Source organism: Perca flavescens, chromosome 12, assembly GCF_004354835.1.
Source record: "Perca flavescens isolate YP-PL-M2 chromosome 12, PFLA_1.0, whole genome shotgun sequence".
In the NCBI taxonomy this organism is placed as follows: domain Eukaryota; kingdom Metazoa; phylum Chordata; class Actinopteri; order Perciformes; family Percidae; genus Perca; species Perca flavescens.
Window position 1 is genome coordinate 30,843,150 of NC_041342.1, and position 15,000 is coordinate 30,858,149.

Sequence of the window (15,000 nt, forward strand, 5' to 3'; positions counted from 1 at the left end):
ATATATTAGTGCTGTCAGTTAAGAGAGTTATTAACGGCATTACGCAAACCCATTTTAACGGCATACATTTTTTTATCGCAAGATTAACGTTCTTTTTGGCCTAGCAAACTTTGTAGTTTTTTTCACATGCTGTTGCAACAACTAGTAACGTTAGAAAAACTACAACACCGCACCGGATCTAGCTATACCGGAAACTAAACAACAGGCACGCCACCCACACTGGTTTGGGCTCGCGAGCCGGCCAAAGAGTAGTAGGTGAGACGCTGAAATGGATGCCAATAAGATTCAGAATGGAAAGTTTAGTTTTAAAAAGTTGCCAAATGGTTCCATTGACAAGACCAAAGTGATCTGTGTGTTTTGTCGTTGTGAACGGAGTTATCATTGCAGCTTGTCCAGTCTGAAATACCACTTGATGGTGACCAATCACACAGCTGATGGCCGAGCACACAGCTGATGGCCGAGCACACAGCTGATGGCCGAGCACACAGCTGATGGCCGAGCGCACAGCTGATGGCCAATCACACAGCTGATGGCCAAGCATACAGCCGATTCTCCGCCCCCTCGTCAAAGCCAGGCGACAAAAACATAAAGCAAGCCGATCCACTTTTCCATGTTGATAGGAGCATTAAAATTAGAAAAAAATAATGGGACAAAAAGAAACCAAGGAACATTTAGAATAGATAAAAATGTGTGATTAATTGCGAGTTAACTATGACATTAAAAAGATTAATCGCGATTAAATATTTTAACTGTATGTATGATTGTCAGGCGGTACAACAACATGAATGTTCAGCAAATACTTTCCCACCATAAATCAAGATTATTAAAAGAAAGAAAAGAAAGATTTGTAAGCGTTTTGATTCCTAACAGTTGCTAGTACATTCGGGTCGATCCATTCTTCTGCCTCCACGGCCAAAAGACAAAGCTTCCTCCTTAATTCAATTACATCCTCCTGCTGCAATCTGGAGAAAAAGGAGGAGGAAGAGGAAGTGTTGACCCAGACTTTGGCTCTCAGTGTAGCTGACTGTGATCTCAGGGGGGGGCAAGCAGAGCAGCTTAGCAGCTGTGTTAGCCAGGAAATGTCCAACACAGCGCAGAGAGGTGCAGTGCAGCAGCTCCAAAATGCTCTCATTGGTTTTGATGCTTGAGTTTGTGTTTTTGTCCCAGTGGTAACAGAGGAAAATCAAGAATTAGCTTGTTGAACCCTTGGCTGTATCTGCACTCCCTTTATTTATCCATCACGGTGTTATTTAAGTTCAGCTACTCAGAAGTATAATTACCTGGCACGTGTGTCACACTGTACATGTCCCAAAACTAAAAGTTTTACACTACATGTATCTGAAATATTCTGGGCCTTTTGTTTGTACTGTGTGTTTTCAACATACCCCCAAATATCTATATGAATGGATGGAGGAGTTTTGATGAGCCAGCATATGATTGAGCGCAGCCCTGGAAGTCGTAGGATTTGTAATTGGGCGTTTAACATTAAAGCTATAGTGTGTAGTTTCTGTCGTGATACAAGTCTTACATGATCGTGCATAGCCACCCCCCCCTCCTCCACGCAAATGCTAGTACCCAAGGAGGACACGGAGGATTAATAAAACATGATGGACTCTTCAGAAGAGGTCATTATCTTCACTCGAGTTTCTGCGCGAGACAGTCGCCGGACGCCACAATCTTCTGAACATAGTAATACTGAGAAATATACAGAAAGAGTTGTGTGGAGCTGATAGTCTTAATTACCTTTGTCCTCCCTACATTGGTTACCTATTAAATTTCGTATTGCATTTAAATATTGGTTTTAACTTTTAGAGCTTTAAATGGTCAGGCCCCAGAATACATTGCTGACTTGTTTCGCTCATACACCCCATTTAAACAACCTTTTAGTTGATTGGGTTTAATTTATCTTTGACTTTTTAAATGTTTTAACTTCATCCAATGTATTTCAATGTGGTTGTACCTTGTGACGCACTTTGTGATTTTTATCTGTGAAAAGCGCTCCATAAATAAACTTTACTTAGTTACTAACTTACTTTGTAGCAACTCATTTGGTAACGGCTTGAACGCAACGGACGTTCATTAATATCAAAAAGTTACGCACTAGAGTGTAAAATTCTTTTTTACACCAAATTCCCCTGTTTACAGAAAGGCAGATCACTTCAGCCACATTTCTACCAAACACTTCCGGTATAGAGTAGTTACTTTACAACCCGTGCAGAGACTGTCTTCTCCTGAAAAACGCCCCCATAGGTCGTTTGTTCAAGCGGCAATTTTGACCCATATTTGTGTTTATAGTGGCGGCGCCCTCTAGTGGCCGTAGTAGTTATGACGGGAGCAAAACAGGGAGTACGGTGATGAAAAATCTGATTGCCAAACAAACAGGATTTTCAGCCAGAAGACCGGGATTTGTGTCCTGTTTGAAAATAAAAGTAAACACTGATTTTATTTAAATTTTACGGAACAACGTCATGTTCTGAGTCATGTGCGTAACCGGACGTTAGGTAACATAACAAATGTACACATTTTAACCCAAACCATAACCTTTTTCTAAACTCAACCAAGCACATTTTGTGCCTAAACCTAACAAAACTGCGACCATTTCACGACACTGATTACGTCTTTGAAACGCTCCTGTGCGTCGTAGTTCCTGCCGCCGCTAGGGGCGCTAATTTATAAAACGCTCCTTTGGGTCGAATTAGAGGTTAGGAATAAAAACGACCAATACCACGGTATGGTTTGGAGGACTTGTTGTTCAAGCGTAACACACAAGGACATGTACCTAAATACCAGATCTGTTTTGCGTTTCTGATCCACAGACAGTAAATGTATGCGGGTTTGTGGCTGCGTGAACAAGGTAGGTAGTGAGTTGTTTTCAGTTTGTACAATTACTCCTGCATTGCTCGGACATGCACAATGCAGGCGTGGATAGCAACGCGCTGAGAAACAACCAGAAAAAGGTTTTTTTCATTCCTTGCGTTTTTATATGGTTTTGTTTTTCTTTTCTTCTTTTACAACGTACTAGGGGCGCACCGATCCAATATTAAGATCGGATATAGGTCCCGATATTGACAAAATAGCTGGATCGGGGATCGGAAAAATGAACAGATCCAAGGGCCGATCCAGTTTTGTTAGTTCGATTCCCCTCTCTCGCACATGGAAGAGTTGAGTGTACAAATTAATAAGAATTCAATTTATATCATCTATGTTATTTGGTCTTAGTGAGGAAAAGTAATGTTTAGTTAGGAAAGTCTGGTGCCTTTAGTCTCTTCCACACGGTGGAAGGAAGGTATAAGGTGGAAGGTATACAGTGTATTATTAATTCAACAATGTTATCGGATCGGTATCGACAGATACACAAAGCCCGGGCATCGGTATCGGGACTGAATAAGTCAGATCGGTGCATCCCTACAAATACACAGATAGACGATTCCAGCAACATTGGGCTGTGTTGCGTTAAGGTTAGGACAACCAAAGTTTTAGGGCTGTCCTCGACTAAAGAAATTCTTAGTCGACTAACACTTATACGATTTTGTCGACTAATCGATTAGTTGATTTAATTGACAGAGCTGTGCGCTTTGAGAGGTGGTTAAGACTAGAAAAGCACAATATAAATGTAGTTAATTAACCATCTGTAAAACTGAGTTTCTCCACAATTAATCCTGCAAAAGCACCACTTTAAATCTTGTGTTTACCATAAATGTGCTCATAAGTTTATTGGAAATGAGTAATTAAGCATGAATAAGCATAAAAAATGACTAATCGACTAAAGAAATCTTAGTCGACTAAGACCAAAACGACCGATTAGTCGACTAATCGACTAAGAGGTGGCAGCCCTACAAAGTTTATAAGTTCAAATATCTCGACCCAGTCAGAGACTTTTGGGTGGGGGAAAGATACTTTTGAGACCCTTAATGGAGTCTTAACAATAAACAGAAGCCCGTGTGCTCCAGGAGAGAAGCTCCGGCAGCAAACGCTCGTGTACACGAAGCTGGGCGTTGCTGTGAAAGAACATGTGTGCTCAGTTAGCTTTCACTGGGTAAACAGAGCTTCGATAAATACAGGTTAAACCAATCGTAAGCCCTTTAGCTGCGGGGGTTGTGCTAATCGCTAGAAATCTGAGCTTGTGAGAAGATTGTGGCCCATTTATTTTTTTCTCGATAATGTCGCCGTTTTGGTTTTACTGTAAACACTGTGGCTTGACTAAAGAGCATTTAATTCCAACAGATTATATACAAATACACACAAACATAGGCACACAGATGAGTACGTAATCCAGTGGCAGTGTAAAACCATCACACAGTATTAGCTTTTCACACCCAGATCCCAGCATTTGACTGGCTCCTGCCTTCTGCTCATTTGGAAATAAAAGTATCTTGGGCCAGAAATTAAACTCTGCCAAATGGCATTCTGGGTAGTAATGTGAACTGTGTGAACGTGTCACTCGTCTTTTCTGAGCCATCGGGGGAGGCTTTTGTTTTTTGCCTTCATGCCTTCATTTTACATGTAGGGCTGAGACGATTCCTTAAGAAACTCGAGTGACTCTATTTCCAAATAAATGGAGATTTCCAAATAAATTGAGTCATACAAGCTGGACAATCGCCCTGTTAACTTACATTGTAGCTTGTTTCAATGCTGCCGACTGCAGCGATCTCGCTTAATACTGGACCAATGTCAAAGATTGGTGTTCCCATCAGTCACTTAGACACAAAAACATGTCAAAATAGGGTTCCAGGTTGAAAAAATGAGCCTGAAGTTGCCCAAAACTTTACTCCAGAGAGCCTGAGAAAGTGGACCAGTGCACCCTTCAACCCTCTGGGACCTAACCACTATTGACTTCTCCCTCTGAAATATCCCTCTCCTGGCCTGGCAGGCGGAGAGTAGCAGCAGAGGTGCGTCCATGAGATGCACAGAGTCAGCTGCTGCAGTGCTGCTTGGCAAGGCGCTCGCTCCACCCAGCAGCAGCAGAGGAAATACCAGCGTGTGCTGCTCAAACAATGTGGTTTTAATCTGAGAGGAGCGCCGGCCTTTCAAACTTATACGGCTCAGTTTTCTCCCTCAGTCTCACGCTGCTTTATACCAGAGAGAACACCAGGGCTGCACCATATGAGGGAAATATGCAATAACGTTGTTGAATATCGCGGCAGCGGTATTACTTGCGATCAGGGTTCAAAATGAGCACCATCTACCAGCCAAATGCTTGTAAAATCTGCTAGTGGCTGGTAGATTTGCTTCACTCACCGGCCCAAAAAAAACACCCAGTGGTAATTGCTGAGTAGCTGCTGAAATTTTAACATTCACTAGGCATTTGGCTGGTCAATGAAAAAGTTAATTTTGAACACAGATATTAAAGTGTACTCAGTTGTGCATTTCTGCTGCTTTCTGTATTCTGCTAAAAGGGAAACTAACTTAACTTTTTTCTTTTAGCATAATTTACCTTAATTGAACAGCTTCGGGGTCATTGGAATGGTTATGAGACTATACTGAGCTCTATAGAGAAACCTGTAGGGGAGCTCTATAGAGAAACCTGTAGGGGGAGCTCTATAGAGAAACATGTAGGGGGGCTCTATAGAGAAACCTGTAGGGGGGGCGCTATAGAGAAACCTGTAGGGGAGCTCTATAGAGAAACCTGTAGGGGAGCTCTATAGAGAAACCTGTAGGGGGAGCTCTATAGAGAAACCTGTAGGGGGGCTCTATAGAGAAACCTGTAAGGGAGCTCTATAGAGAAACCTGTAGGGGGGGGCTCTATAGAGAAACCTGTAGGGGGGGGGCTCTATAGAGAAACCTGTAGGGGGGGCTCTATAGAGAAACCTGTAGGGGAGCTCTATAGAGAAACATGTAGGGGGAGCTCTATAGAGAAACCTGTGGGGGAGCTCTATAGAGAAATCTGTAGGGGGGCTCTATAGAGAAACCTGTAGGGGGAGCTCTATAGAGAAACCTGTAGGGGGAGCTCTATAAAGAAACCAGTAGGGGGGGGCTCTATAGAGAAACCTGGGGGGGGGGGCTCTATAGAGAAACCTGTAGGGGGGCTCTATAGAGAAACCTGTAGGGGGAGCTCTATAGAGAAACCTGTAGGGGGGCTCTATAGAGAAACATGTAGGGGGAGCTCTATAGAGAAACCTGTAGGGGTACTCTATAGAGAAACCTGTAGGGGGGCTCTATAGAGAAACCTGTAGGGGAGCTCTATAGAGAAACCTGTGGGGGAGCTCTATAGAGAAACCTGTAGGGGGGCTCTATAGAGAAACCTGTAGGGGGAGCTCTATAGAGAAACCTGTAGGGGGGCTCTATAGAGAAACCTGTAGGGGAGCTCTATAGAGAAACCTGTAGGGGGGGCTCTATAGAGAAACCTGTAGGGGGAGCTCTATAGAGAAACCTGTAGGGGGGCTCTATAGAGAAACCTGTAGGGGGGCTCTATAGAGAAACCTGTAGGGGGAGCTCTATAGAGAAACCTGTAGGGGGGCTCTATAGAGAAACCTGTAGGGGAGCTCTATAGAGAAACCTGCTAGCAAAAAGCGAAGAAATGGCCAAAACTGCACAGCGCTTCTTTAAATACAACGGACTGCTTGATGAATGTAACTAAAAGACTTTTCTCAGATCTAAGTTGGACTTCTTAAGCAAGTTTTGTCTTTAAGCTTTTTGAGTGTTAATTATGTATTATCTGCTCTAGCTTAACGTTTTAGACACAGATATGGTGATAGTAAGGGACCAAAATTATTGAAAAAAAGAGACACAAAACTGCCACAAAGAGACACAACAGGACTACAAAATGACGCCAAAACCCACAAAGAGACACAAAACGTATGTCAAATACGCGCACCTAAGTCTAAGGGGAAAAAGACCGCAATATATTACAACCCTAGAAAACACTTGCACTCCTGAGCTTTAGTCAGCAGAAGATGGCACAGTAACCTCTTCTCCTTCTCGGTTTCTCCTTTTGTTCTTCCGTTTTTGATCATCTCCTTCCCACTCCTCTTCGGCATTCACGCAGCTGTTGCTAATGGACTCCTACACACTGTGAAGTGCGGGAACACAGACGCTCCCGTAGCCTTGATGCCTTGCTGTTCACACTTCAGGCACCCGGCTCAAATCAAACATGGCCACAATCATTAATATCACAGACCACGGGGGAGGGGGGGGAAGAAGAACGCGTCAGAGTGGGGTACATCGGCAGCTGAGAGGAGATCAAAGTGGGCAGATGGGTAAAAAACACAACTGAAGGACGTCTGTTCTTGTCATTTTCGAGGGCTTTTGTGTTGGACGAGACGTCACACTGACCTTCCAATGACTGTGTGTGTGTGTGTGTGTGTGTGTGTGTGTGTGTGTGTGTGTGTGTGTTGCTTTATAAAACACAAATCCCTATGACACAGAGAAGGCTGAGAAATATTCCCCTCCCGACTCCCACACATTTCACCTCCGCAACTCACCCTAATGTACATCCAACTTAATGCAGAAGCTAGGAAAGAAAGACATTTTTGGTTTTTTAATTTAATTTCCTAAAGTTCAGAGCCGATGTAAAGCTGTGTGGCAGCAGAAATGTGAAATCCGAGGGGCGTTGCCACTAAAACAGCCCGATGTGACCGCAGGAACTGGGTGTTAAACAGCAGCTCCGCTTCACTCAAAGTGGTGTTTGAAAGTTGGCCAGCCGGGTGAGCTGATGCTGAATAAGATCATTTATATATTATTATAAGATCTTGTAGAGCAGGGGTGGCAAACTCAATTTCACTAAGGGCTACTCGGCGCGGCGCAGCGCAACACAACGCAACGCACCGCAATACAATGTAACGCAGCGCAACGCAGCGCAGCGCAGCGCAACGCAACGCAGCGCAACGCAACGCAGCGCAACGCAGCGCAACGCAACGCAGCGCAACGCAACGCAGCGCTGGATTCGTGGATTCGTACACGCCCTAAACTCACCTGCACCAGACGCTTCACGCCGTGATCGCACTTAGATGGTTAAAACAGGGCCGTATGAATGTCTTCCAGGAGAGACTGAACGCCGTTATCAAATGTTCGGAGAGTCGGCTTTTCACTCCGACTTTCAGCGCCCGTAAAGTTTATTGACTTGCTTTTAAATTTCGAAAAAGTCAAATATCTCTGAGCAAAAACATGAGACTAGATCTTGGCCACGAGAAGCCTTCGCTATGCCACTGTGTTGTCACACACATACACACACACACAGCTGGTGCTTAACCACCTCGGGTGACCCAATCGTCCCAACTGTACAGATTGAGTTTCCACAGCATCTGTGCCGGCCACATGTGTGTATCTAACATGGCTAATATGGCTAATCCCTCGGCCCACAGACACGACACTGACAGAGCAGCCTCTCATTTCACTCCGAAGCTCCATGAAAACTTTATTTGGACATTCTGCGGTTCAGACGGTAACAACAGGCCGCGAAGCATCAAATTAAGATCAACCAGCGCCTGTTTTAGAATTGGCTGAACATTTTTTTTTACACACACACACACACACACACACACACACACACACACACACACACACACACACACACACACACGGTGGGTGGTTGTATCTGTAGCGGTGGGAGGATATCAACAAACTAAATCCCTGTTTGACCCGCTAACAGAGCAGCTGCTGACTGCAGACTCCCATTCGACAGATAATTAACTATTAGATGTTTCAAACCCAACGGTCTTTGTGGAACATCAATCTGAGGTAATTTCTGCAATTTTCGGAGTTTCTGCATGTTTCACCAAGTCAAATTTCCTTTGTACAGAGAGTCTGGCCACTCTCCATTGACAAATGAACATTGAGTGGAAGTACGTAGGAGGGCGGAGCCAGGCTAACGACTATAGCTTTAAGACCTTAATCACAATATCAATTAAGCCCTAAATTCAGTTCATTTCAAGCTAAACTTGCACATCCAAAGCTGAAGAATAAAATCAGTTTTATGTCTGTGGTACAATCCGAAAGAGACTCGCGCCAGTAACAAGACAGCTGACTGGCTGCAATATAGTTGTATGTTGGTCTCATTTGTAGTAATGGAGCCAATTATATTTACAACACCACGGAATAAATAAATAAAAAAAGAGTATTAGAGGAGTTACATGGACCACTAATGTCTATATAAAAGAGACTTCAGATACAGTATTAGGGGACCACTAAGGTCTATATAAAAGAGACTTCAGATACAGTATTAGGGGACCACTAAGGTCTATATAAAAGAGACTTCAGATACAGTATTAGAGGACCACTAAGGTCTATATAAAAGAGACTTCAGATACAGTATTAGGGGACCACTAAGGCCTATATAAAAGAGACTACAGATACAGTATTAGGGGACCACTAAGGCCTATATAAAAGAGACTTCAGATACAGTATTAGGAGGACCACAGTAAGGGGACCACTAAGGCCTATATAAAAGAGACTTCAGATACAGTATTAGGGGACCACTAAGGCCTATATAAAAGAGACTTCAGATACAGTATTAGGGGACCACTAAGGCCTATATAAAAGAGACTTCAGATACAGTATTAGGGGACCACTAAGGCCTATATAAAAGCCTCCAAAGAGCACCATGTCATGGGACCTTTAAGGACCTGAGGAAACTCTGATTTAAAATATAAATAAAATAAAATGAAAAAATAAACTGAGAACGTTAACACATCTCTACAACCAAAGTTTGTGAAAGCACCAAATGTCAACCCTACAACAGTCTATATCCTCGACGTTCCACTTAGGGGATTGCTCCGGTGCCGCAGAAAAATTCCGCCGGATGCATGTATTTACGCCGATGCCCGTCTCCTTCCTCTTTCTCTGTGTTGGCGTTCTAACCTCCGGCTGATTTGTGAGGACTATGGTTAACTGCTCCTCGGATCTCTGCAGGGTAAATCCACACAGCTAGCTAGACTATCTGTCCAATCTGACTTCGGGAACCAGAGCTGACTTCGGGAACCAGAGCACGTTTTTCTCCCATCCCAGAATGCTGTGTGGACTAGCCGGACCTTCCTCCGCAGCGCTGTGGAGGAAGGTCTAACCCTACAATGTTGCCGCAACATCAAAATCGGTGTGGTGAAAAACATTGTGATGTGATTTTCCTCCATATCGCCCAGCTCGACTCTAAACTGCTGCCGTCATCACGGGGAATGTTAAAACGGTGCTGTGAATCCTGTAAAGCACACTGAAGTGAACTGAAATGAACTCTGTAAGTGAACACTATTTGCCTGTTTCTAAATATTTTTGGGTTCCCAGTGGTGGGAGCAGACAGACGGACGGACAGACACCCGGTCTCCACCTCAGAAGCTCATTTACATTTAGATGAGCCCATTAAGATCCACAAACGACCAACACCACCTCTCTATCCGTCTCACTTTTTAAAAATAGAAGTACAGCCAAATGATTTGGGGATTTGGTGGGGGCTATTCAGCTCGCGTCAGTCTTCCTCACCTCCCTCCACCTCCTCCTCCTCCTCATCGCCAGCTGCTGTTTCATATAACAGCAGCTGGAATCCCACCTCCACAAGCTCCTCGTTTCAGGTGATGGAGAGGAGGAGGAGCAGGAGGATGCACTGGGAGGGGTTGGATGTTGTTCTTTGTAGGTAACCAGCCCTCACATAGTCATAATTAAACGGGATGGGAATCACAGGGGTTCCTCACGACACAAACACACAATAATATCACAGTACAGCAATTCTGCGATAATGAATAAACTGCGATATCGGTTTAACTTTGAATGCCAAATGCACGTAAAAGACTAACGGCAGTTTTTCTCTCTTTATTCACTGTGAGTCCAGACTGTTAGAAAACAAGTTTTTCAAGTCTGTAGATTAAAATTACAGAACTATAGAGCAACTCTGGGTCCGAACTTCAACGTGGCTGGGACATCTGTTATTTTCCTCAAACCTCTTCCTCATTGGCTAATTACAAGTATAGTAAGTGACAAGCACCTTTTTGTCAAATTAAGCACCTTTTTGTCAAATTCAGTGAAAATCTCCCCACGGTCACCTAGCTCTCTATTTTCTGTGTGCGCTGAGAAAAAAATCCAGTGTTGAAAGCTTTAGTGCGTACCTTTTTGATATTAATGAACGTCCATTACATTCAAGCCGTTGCTAAATGAGTTGCTACAAAGCTAGGTTTTATTATATCGGCTGTATTTAGATTTACAGTACAGGCCAAAAGTTTGGACACACCTTCTCATTCAATGTGTTTCTTTATTTTCATGACTATTTACATTGTAGATTCTCACTGAAGGCATCAAAACTATGAATGAACACATATGGAATTATGTACTTAACAAAGAAGTGTGAAATAACTGAAAACATGTCTTATATTTTAGATTCTTCAAAGTAGCCACCCTTTGCTTTTTTTGATAACTCTGCAAACCCTTGGTGTTCTCTCAATGAGCTTCATGAGGTAGTCACCTGAAATGGTTTTACCTTCACAGGTGTGCTTTGTCAGGGTTCATTAGTGGAATTTTTTCCCTTATTAATAAAAAGCAAAGGGTGGCTACTTTGAAGAATCTAAAATATAAGACATGTTTTCAGTTATTTCACATTTTTTTGTTAAGTACATAATTCCATATGTCTTCATTCATAGTTTTGATGCCTTCAGTGAGAATCTACAATGTAAATAATCATGAAAATAAAAAGGAAACGCATTGAATGAGAAGGTGTGTCCAAACTTTTGGCCTGTACTGTACATTCACGTGCAGATCTATTATCACAAATCATCTTTTAATCCAATATTTTAGACGTACAATGGTACAGATGTTTTAAATACAGAGGATCGAGTCACATTTAAGGAGTCTAAAGTCACACGTAAAAAGTAACATCGTTCGTTTTCATTTTCTTGAAACTAAAGTATTGACATAAGTGTACTCTGCATCAATAGATGGCAGCATCAGTTAACTCCACCAGGGATTGATTAGTTCTGCCTGGCAGCTTTAATACCCAAACTGATCCATTACACATGGACAAGCAGCCATCGCAGGCTGATTTAGAGCAGGAGGGAACTGTTCAGGTCAACGGGAACTCTTTGCATTAAGATGGAAAAAAAAAATCTTTTATTTATATGCAACGATGCATCTGTAACTTATTCTCTTATTGTAGGTGCATGATTTTCTGTCGGAGCAAACTATTCATCACGACCGTAAAGAAAAGACCTTTACGACAGCAGGTGTGGTAAAAACACTTCCGCTTTTGTCCAAAGCGGCCGCTAGTATCAACACAAACTGAAAGTTACATATAGCCAATTTAAGTATTTGCACTCAGGAGATGATTTTTTTTTTAAACTATGCAATCACAGGTTTTTGGAAAATCGCTTCCTTGCCTGCCAGTACAACCAAATCCCTCCCCGATTTTCTCTTTATAACAAAAGGAACTGAGGAGGAATCCTACTCAATATTTCAACATGGGAGAAGATCGGGCCATGTATTAAAGGTGCTGTAGGTAGGATTGGGAAGATCCAGGACTTAGCCAAAGAATTTGAACATCGACAACTTCTCAGACCCTCCCCCCTTTCTGCTAAAGCCCAAAACGGTCTCCTAAGCCCCTCCCCCCACAAGGGAGAATGAATGCATGTGCATGAGCAGTGATTGACACGCAGTTAGACACCCTCCCTGGCCCTGATTGGTGCATCTGAACAGGGAGCTGTGGATTTTTGCAAATCCCACTACAGGCTGTAGGTGGAGCCAGAGGAGCTGGATTTCTTTTTTAAATGACCTGCTTCATGTAGTTCTACTGGGACATAGGGTCAGTTTCAGCAAATATGACAGAAAGGTAGTTTTATAAGTCTTACCTAGTGCATCTTTAATGGAAAAGATGTAAGATCGGGCATTGAGAACCAATTCCTACTTGGAATCGTTTCAAAAATGACGATTCCAGTAGAATCGTTTCTTTATTGGAATCGTTTGGAGGATTTGGTTTCATAGCCGATCATCGCAACCCACCGGTAAAACTGCAAACTACCATTGAATCAAAATAAAACTTTCCTCTTATTTGTGAAAATAAGCATGTGACCCGTTTCAACTCCACCCTTCAAAGAATTGTATCAGTTTAATTCATTGAGAGGAGTCTCAAAGGGGAACCACAACACGTTTAAAATAAGTTGTATGAAGTCTTTTGTGGCTCCAGGCTATGTTAGTTTCCACTAGGGATGCACCGAATCCAGATTATTTTGGGGTTCGGCCGAATACCAAATCCTCAGTGTGACTGTCCTTCCTTTGCCGTTCCTGAAGTTGCTGCATTCTGGCTGCTGTCTATAGATTCCTTCATGCACAACTCGTATTATTTCGGATGTTTCATACCAGATGTTGTAACAGCGGCCATGTTGTGTATAGTTTAGGGTCCTCGCCACCACCAGAAAAATCAGCATTGCACAGATTGAACATGTAGCAGGACTTGAATGGCCGTTTTGTTGAATGAAAGTACTGCCAAACTACAACTTTTTCTGCTCACCAGTTCCATGTCCACTTTCTCACAGCCTACTGCATTGAACGCTCCACCTACGTAAACACCTTCCCCTAATCAACGGTTTGGTGGGAACATTTTCTAAAGTTCGGCAGTAACCGGACCCCCGTCAAAAAGCCCAACATTCGGCCAAATCCGAAGCATCCGTAGTTTCCACTAGGGCTGGGACGATGGGGGCGCTTTGTCCCGATTGGATTCTTTCATGATGCATGGGTGCCGACTGGATTTGGGTTGCGATTTTCATTTATTGCGATTGTAGAGGTATTGCGATTGGATAGTATTGAGTATAGCGATTTTCTTTTCATTCTTTAACAAGAACAGAAGTGGAATAATACACTTCTAGAGACAATATATCGTGAGACATTTCTAAATAGTTTTCTAAGAAGAATGTCCATCACATGTCAATCAGTCCGACATTTATTTCATTTGTAAAGAAGAACATAACATGGGTTTTCTGCTTTCGCTCTGTTTTGCTGGAATGGGATATGATTTAGTCACCATCATGGGTACCGTAGGAACAGGAAATATGAAATATATCAATTCTAGGGGAAATAATCTATTTTAAATATTGTTGCAAAAAAAAACACTATTTTCGATTGTTTTCCCCATCCCTATAGCGGCTACTGGCAAAGCACACCACAATCTCTGACCGAAACTAAAGCGGTTGAGTTGCATTGTGGGTAATGTACATAGGCCCCGGGGTTTGATGACGAAGAAGAACGCGTGGGTTAGCGCACAGTATGAGAAACCAATAAAGAGGTGGTCTTGTCTTTGGGAACAACTGTATCTATAGTAGGGCTGCAACTAACAATTGCTTTCTCCATTAATCTATTTGTGATTCGGTCTCTAAAATGTCTTTAAAAGGTGAAAAATGTGGACCATTGTTTCCCAAAAAGCCCAAGACGACATCTTCAAATGTCTAATTTTGTCCACAACTCAAAGATATTCAGTTTCCAGAAACTAGAACATATTCACATTTAACAAGCTGGAATCAGAGAATTTTGACCTTTTTTTTTTTTCATAAGAAATGCCTCAAGTAGATGCCGATTAATTTGATAGTTGACAACTAATCCATTCATCTTTGCAGCTCTAATCTACAGTAAAAAAGGGTTACAGCTTATTCATTTCCAAATAAAGCCATATTACATAACATATTTCAGTTTTTCTCTGTTCAATCGACTACACGTCCGATGCAACCTCTTGTTCAAATTCCTTTCTGTGCACAAAGAGTCCCTGGGATCCCTTTCAGTGTTTAAATACAATATGGTTATACAGTAAATCATCATCATCATCATCATAATCATTTCTGCAGTCGCAGAGTCTCTCTGGGATGGATTTCCTGCCGTCCCTTTAATGCCCCGTACACTATGTGGTGCACAAAGGGAAGAGGGGCTCACATTTCATTACAGTCTCTATATGAGGGAAATGCCTCGGAGGCTCCTGCCTGCTTCCCTCCATGTATGCGCACGTAAGTCTGTGTGCGTGTGTGTCTGTGTGCGCAGGTTTGTCTGCATCTGTGTGTGTGTGGTGTTGTGTGTGCGTGCACGTTTATCTGCGTCTGTGCGCGCGTGTCT

The 15,000-nt window shown here is 42.8% G+C and overlaps 1 protein-coding gene across 1 annotated transcript in view; it reads right to left on the minus strand.

Moving 5' to 3' along the window:
- The window catches only part of LOC114565053 (disco-interacting protein 2 homolog C), a 299,966-nt gene that overhangs the window by 167,669 nt on the left and 117,297 nt on the right, over positions 1-15,000 (minus strand). The gene's annotated exons all lie outside the window — the stretch shown is intronic.